Raw genomic sequence first — 7,535 nt, 5'->3', positions numbered from 1 at the left:
TCCCGTCTGTCGGTAAAACATATGTATTCCCTGCGGGAGGACAATTAATTATGGGAGGAAGATGGGGAGGGATGGTCGCGGGCGGGCAGAAGGACTTGGCAAATGGGGGGGGGGGGGCAGATGGAGTAACAGTGCCAGGTATATGCCCCCCAGTGCCAGGTCTTCCCCCACAGTGCCAGGTATATGCCCCCCAGTGCCAGGTCTCTCCCCCCCCCCAGTGCCAGGTATATGCCCCCCAGTGCCAGGTCTTCCCCCTCCAGTGCCAGGTATATGCCCCACAGTGCCAGGTATATGCCCCCCAGTGCCAGGTCTCCCCCCCCAGTGCCATGTATATGCCCCCCAGTGCCAGGTATATGCCCCCAGTGACTGCTCCCCCCCTTGTGTTGGAGGGACACGGAGCGCATACAGCGTCTCTCCTGTGTCCCTCCCTGGCTCTCTCCCCCCGGCCGGTCTAATACAGGAAGTGCCGGTTCGTGAGCCAATCAAAGCTCACGAACGGCACTTCCTTAGACCGGCCGGGGGAGAGAGCCAGGGAGTGACACAGGAGAGACGCTCTATGCGCTCCGTGTCCCTCCAACACAGCAGGGAGGGAGACCGCAGATTGACATGCGGACGCTCGTCCGCATGTCAATCTGTGTAAAGTCAGAGGCGCCACTGCGAGGCGCCCTCTGCAGGTTAGGAGCCCGGCGGCAGCCGACTCCGCTGCCTCCCGGAGTTCCGCCCCTGGTCAGCGAGACGTTATGGAGCCAATGTATTATTTAATATTTGCTGCTAATTCCCCCAATACAACCGGACCTCCCAAATGTAAGTAGAAGGGACTGCAGCAGGTATCTCCCATACCTTCATACATGGACATTTCCAGGCCAGGGTCAGGTAAATTCATTTTAAATACAACAATCCTAATGCCCGTACAATTAAAAAAAACCAAAAAACTCAACCTTTCAACAGACATAAATAATAATAATTATATATATATATATATATATATATATATATATATATATATCTACATACTGATAATGTCGATATTATCTTAAACCATAAAGCTATACCTTTAAACACACCTTTACCATGGAGCTGCTGCGGTCGCTAGCTCACGCTACGTACTTCGTACGCTATTTTGCGTACAGAGTCCTGTACCGTGTACGCACTCAGCGTACAAACGCCGCACTGTGGGTACAAAGCACACACAGCGTGCGCACACAATTAATACACCTTAAAACCTTATACAGTTATACAATGCAATGATACAATTACACCTTAAACCTTATGCAGCAAAGCTCTGCAATGATGTTACACCTTAAACCTTGTGCAGCAAAGCTCTGCAATGATGTTACACCTTAAACCTTGTGCAGCAAAGCTCTGCAATGATGTTACACCTTAAACCTTATGCAGCAAAGCACTGCAATGATGTTACACCTTAAACCTTATGCAGCAAAGCTCTGCAATGATGTTACACCTTAAACCTTATGCAGCAAAGCTCTGCAATGATGTTACACCTTAAACCTTATGCAGCAAAGCTCTGCAATGATGTTACACCTTAAACCTTATGCAGCAAAGCTCTGCAATGATGTTACACCTTAAACCTCATGCAGCAAAGCACTGCAATGATGTTACACCTTAAACCTCATGCAGCAAAGCACTGCAATGATGTTACACCTTAAACCTCATGCAGCAAAGCACTGCAATGATGTTACACCTTAAACCTCATGCAGCAAAGCACTGCAATGATGTTACACCTTAAACCTTATGCAGCAAAGCACTGCAATGATGTTACACCTTAAACCTTATGCAGCAAAGCTCTGCAATGATGTTACACCTTAAACCTTATGCAGCAAAGCTCTGCAATGATGTTACACCTTAAACCTTATGCAGCAGAGCTTTGCAATGATGTTACACCTTAAACCTTATGCAGCAAAGCTCTGCAATGATGTTACACCTTAAACCTTATGCAGCAAAGCACTGCAATGATGTTACACCTTAAACCTTATGCAGCAAAGCACTGCAATGATGTTACACCTTAAACCCATACTTGCCTACTTTTGAAAAAGCATTTCAGGGAGATTGTGAAAGTAACACCTATCAGTGCAGGCGAGTACTACTACATCGGGGAGGCGTGTCATGAAAATGACTTACATCCAAATGTAAATGAGCCCCAAAGTTACAAAGATCTATTTGTTGAAGAAAAGACACGGATATTTTGCAGGATTTGTTTATGTATTGTGTCTTACAAGAGGTTCAATATACTGTAAGTGGCCATAGGGATCCATTGTGCCTTATAACCAATGCAGGGAAATGGCACTAAGGATCCTATTTGAATGTATGTATCTCTGATTTATTTTACCCCCAAGAATGAGGGAGATTGATGGACTTTTCAGGGAGTGAGGGAGATTGCTGCTATTTCAGGGAGTCTCCTGCAGAATGAGGGAGGGTAGGCAACTATGCTTAAACCTTATGCAGCAAAGCACTGTAATGATGTTACACCTTAAACCTTATGCAGCAAAGCTCTGCAATGATGTTACACCTTAAACCTTATGCAGCAAAGCTCTGCAATGATGTTACACCTTAAACCTTATGCAGCAAAGCTCTGCAATGATGTTACACCTTAAACCTTATGCAGCAAAGCACTGCAATGATGTTACACCTTAAACCTTATGCAGCAAAGCACTGCAATGATGTTACACCTTAAACCTCATGCAGCAAAGCACTGCAATGATGTTACACCTTAAACCTTATGCAGCAAAGCACTGCAATGATGTTACACCTTAAACCTCATGCAGCAAAGCACTGCAATGATGTTACACCTTAAACCTTATGCAGCAAAGCACTGCAATGATGTTACACCTTAAACCTTATGCAGCAAAGCACTGCAATGATGTTACACCTTAAACCTTATGCAGCAAAGCACTGCAATGATGTTACACCTTAAACCTTATGCAGCAAAGCACTGCAATGATGTTACACCTTAAACCTTATGCAGCAAAGCACTGCAATGATGTTACAACCTTAAACCTTATGCAGCAAAGCACTGCAATGATGTTACACCTTAAACCTTATGCAGCAAAGCACTGCAATGATGTTACACCTCAAACCTTATGCAGCAAAGCACTGCAATGATGTTACACCTTAAACCTTATGCAGCAAAGCACTGCAATGATGTTACACCTTAAACCTTATGCAGCAAAGCTCTGCAATGATGTTACACCTTAAACCTTATGCAGCAAAGCACTGCAATGATGTTACACCTTTAAACCTTAAGTAGCGCTGGCGATACAAAGTACCCGCAGTGCGTACACCTTATCAATGCCTATACACCTTATACAGATAAATACACTTTAAACTCCTTGCAGGAAATTGAAGACACCACACTGATTTGTAGTTGCAACCACAGGGTTCTAAGGCCTCAGTGGATTAAAACAATACAAATCATACACTACAGGCTAACAAGTAAATCTAAACAGAATAATGGCTACAGAGAATGTACATACGTGAGAATGTTCGCAAGCGCAACCCGAGCCGGTCCTCCGCTGGTCATACAGATAGCGTTCAGAGTCTTGTGTGTCCAAGCCTGCTGCAAGCTCTCTTTATTCACTTCATCCAAAACAATACAATAGTCACTGTAATCCCTTTGTCTATTGGACACAGAGATGTACCTTTTCATTACGGGAGAGGTCATAGGTTGATTTGAAAAGGTGGGCTATGTCTTTCTCAACTGCTCTTATGGGTGGCCTCCTCTGGATTCCCCCCGCATACATAATATACAGTAAATACAGTTTAAACCTATATTCTGCTTCTGCATCTAACTATCCTCAGGAACATGCGATTTTCCTCAAACCAACACCAGAATGTTTCCCTTAAAATACCCTACAGCTGGATACCAAACACCACCTTGTAACCTTGTTCTGTCCCCTCCTACCCTGTAAAGGTGAATCCCTTTGTTCTGTTATCATTTTAAACAGCTATTTCTTTCTGATGTGGTGCAGGGGGCTATGTGTACAATGAGCACTATTTGGGTTAAATATGTAATGTACTAATAACCCTCTACGCGCTCACAAACTCCGCCGTAAATACCCATATCACGCGCATGATCGCCGGAGCGATCCTACGCAAATTGCGGATATGTGCACGAACGGAGGACTGAGTGCACAAGCAGCGGGCATGTGCATGAGGTTAGTACAAGGCATATGTATTACAATATTTTTCGACTTTGACAATACATACATACATATACACACACAGCAGAAGGGAATTTGGAAACCAGAGGAAGTCACATGATGTAATTGCAGCTTCCTGCCAGGCCACTGCCCCCACTCCACATTAATGCACTGATATAAAATGTCTGCCACTATTAGTTACACAGAGAGACCCCCCCCCCCCCTGTAATGTCACCCACTATTCACATGAGCTGTCACAATCACACATAGCCACAATCACAAGTACATACAGTAACTATTGGTGGTTCTGGCCTCCGGACAGTTCAAGGGAAATCAAACAGTCACAATGGCAGCGTGTGTACCCACCTTTACACACCAGACAGGATATTTATACACAGCGACACTGATACTATGTGGACACAAAAGTAACAACACAAATGACACATTAACAGGAAATTGTTTCTGTCACCATAGCGACAATTATCCTGAAATTAGATAATACACAGACACATAAAAAGACTCAACGGAAATCTTTTGTTTTTAAACAGCTTTATTTCATATCTTTAATACGCAGATTTTTGTCTATAGTTTAAACTTCAAAAATACTTTACTCTGCACAACAGCCTATGGGGGTCATTCAGACCCAGCCGCAATAGCGGCACGCAGCAGTTTGCTGGTGTTGGAAAAATACACATGCACATCGGCCGCACAGACACACACATTGTGGCCGCATCTCTGAGGGGCGAACGCGGGTGGGCCGGTACAATTTTCTGGGGGGCTGCGTGATGTCACATCTGCGATCATCTCTGATTAACCCCCTATAAGCTTCCAGAGTGCACCTCCTATCTCATCTTTTCCAAGTTACTACAAATGATATGAGATCGGTAGCAGCACTACTTTCAGGATTATTACACAGAACACACATAAAGGCTGACACAGCAAACAACAGTAACACATACAAGGGATTAATTAGAAATAAGGAAGCATAATCATCATTAAGTCTGATTATCAACTGATTCTGTGCGGAACCCATACACCTCTTTACTGCCTCCGGCAGCCCCTGGTACTGCACTTTGACCATCCGCCCTGACCCCCCCCCCCCCCCCACTACTGCCACCCACCCGGTCTCTCCCCACTACTGCCACCCGCCCTGTCTCCCTCTACTACTGTCTCCCCCCCACTGCCACCCACCCTGTCTTCCCCACTACTGCCACCTGCCCTGTCTCCCCCCACCCAGTCTCCCCCCACTACTACCACCACCCTGCCTCCCACTCTGTCTCTGCCCTCTACTGCCACCTGCCCTGTCTCCCCCCTACTGCTACCCAGCCTGTCTTTCCCCACTACTGCCTCCGCCCTGTCTCCCACTACTGCCATCGCTCTGTCTCCTCCACTATGTCACAAACCGGTCTCTCACCTTTGCGGGTTCTGGGGTTCATCCGTTGCCAGTGCGGTTGCTCGTGGTGCTGTGCGCCCGTGTGGGGACACGGCGGGATCAATGGCACAGGTAATGCAGAGTCTGGGAACTGTGAGTGCGGGGACCAAATGGCCTAAGGCACTGCGGTGTGTCTGCTGTATAGGAGGTGGCCATGTTGGAGACCAAATAGCTAATACAGAGCACTTGTGAAAACACCTGTGGGCAGGTGTAAGCCAATCCCGTGCTTGTGCTGCCTTTAAGTAGGCTGGGATTATGTTACTCTGGGCCAGTGCTTTGTTGTATCAACGCTGTGCTCTAGCTCTGAGCTCTCTCCGTGCATTCCTGTGTGATTCCCGTGGTCCAGATATCGCCTTCGTTCCCAGAGGTCCGTCTGCAGCCTTCACTGCTGAAAGATCCACCGGCTCTCCGCTGTGCTGTCAGTTAATTGCTCACCTACTGGAAACAGTTGAATTCCCAGAGTCTTGCATGAGGTTACCTAGTCTGTCTGCCTATCCTACAAAGTCTGGAGGATCTCATTTCCCTCAGCTGTTCGTTTGTTCAACTCTGCATTTAACCCATTCATCACCTTGTCATCTACTACAGTTTCACAGTGATCTCCGGAACCCGCAAGTAACCCAATTCAGTACTTTTATTTGCTATGTTGTCATAACAAGGATAATTCTTCACAGTCTCTCAGTTAACTCTCAAAACTCCATTGCAAATCCTTACAGTTATCTCTTCATGTCTGCATTATCCAGTTAATCACATTCTGCAGTTCAGTATCAAAGCTTGTTTATATTTGGACAATCCAACATTTATTCATCAGCTTGTTTTGCATATGTTTCCATGAACATTTCTTTTATTTATTTTTGAGTTTTCTCTTGCATATTATCTTCAGTATAATATGATGATTAACAACTTGTCAGTTAACTCTTTACTGAATTGTTATTTTGAATAAATATATGAAGCGGAACTTTCTTCATCCTCCCTGCTTTCTTCATAGCCCAGCACCTACACCTGTGGTTGGTCCCGGGTTAACGGATTCACAAAACACCCGGACCTGACACACTACTGCTACCCACCATCTCCCCCACACTACTGCCAACTGCCCTGCATCCCTACACTACTGCCACCGCCCTGTCTCCCCCCACTAATGCCATTTGCCCTGCCTCCCCCACACTACTACTACCCACCCTCCCCCCAGTACTGCCACCACCGTCTTCCCCCACTACTGCTACCTGCCCTGTCTCCTTCCACTACTGCCACTCACCCTGTCTGCCCCCACTACTGCCACCACCGTCTCTCCCCACTACTGCCACCCTCCCTGTCTCAGCCCACTACTGCCACTGCCCTGTCTTCTTCCGCTTCTGCCACCACCTTGTCTCCTCCTCTGACACCTTAACTCTGCTTGAGGACAAGAGTCTCACAGACACTGCCTCCTGCAGTCCCCACTACTGCCAGCCACCCTGAGTACCCCCTCAGCTCTGCTTGGGGATATTACCCAGACAGTGCCACTGATACAGCAATAGTGCCACCCACCCTGTCTACCCCTGACATCTCAGCACTGCTTGGGGTTTCTTGGTACTGCTGGTAACAGACCTTCATCTGCAGATGGAAGTAAGAAAGCAGGGCAGTAAGGAGTTAGAAGCTGCTTCTGGTACCTGTGACCCTGGTCATGTAGGGCTGGGAGAGTCAGTAAGATTATGTAATAGTTACCATCTTACAGGCAGCCGGTGAAGGGAACAGAGAATGGGTGTTATGTGGCAAGTCTGATTGGTAGTAAAGCTGAGCTGTTGCCCTGCCCTTCTATCATAAGGACCTGTTTCACCAGGACTGAGTTACAGCCAACTGGCATCACCCACACCTGGAGCTCAGCTAGACAACCATTTAGGATTGGTACTGGGTTCTCAGTACCCGGAGCAAGAGACAGGTCATCTGCATAGCAGTGGTAGATGAGGGCATGACAT

This window comes from Pseudophryne corroboree (assembly GCF_028390025.1).
Source record: "Pseudophryne corroboree isolate aPseCor3 chromosome 3 unlocalized genomic scaffold, aPseCor3.hap2 SUPER_3_unloc_16, whole genome shotgun sequence".
Classification (NCBI taxonomy): Eukaryota; Metazoa; Chordata; class Amphibia; order Anura; family Myobatrachidae; genus Pseudophryne; species Pseudophryne corroboree.
Note: the sequence above shows the minus strand (reverse complement) of the source record.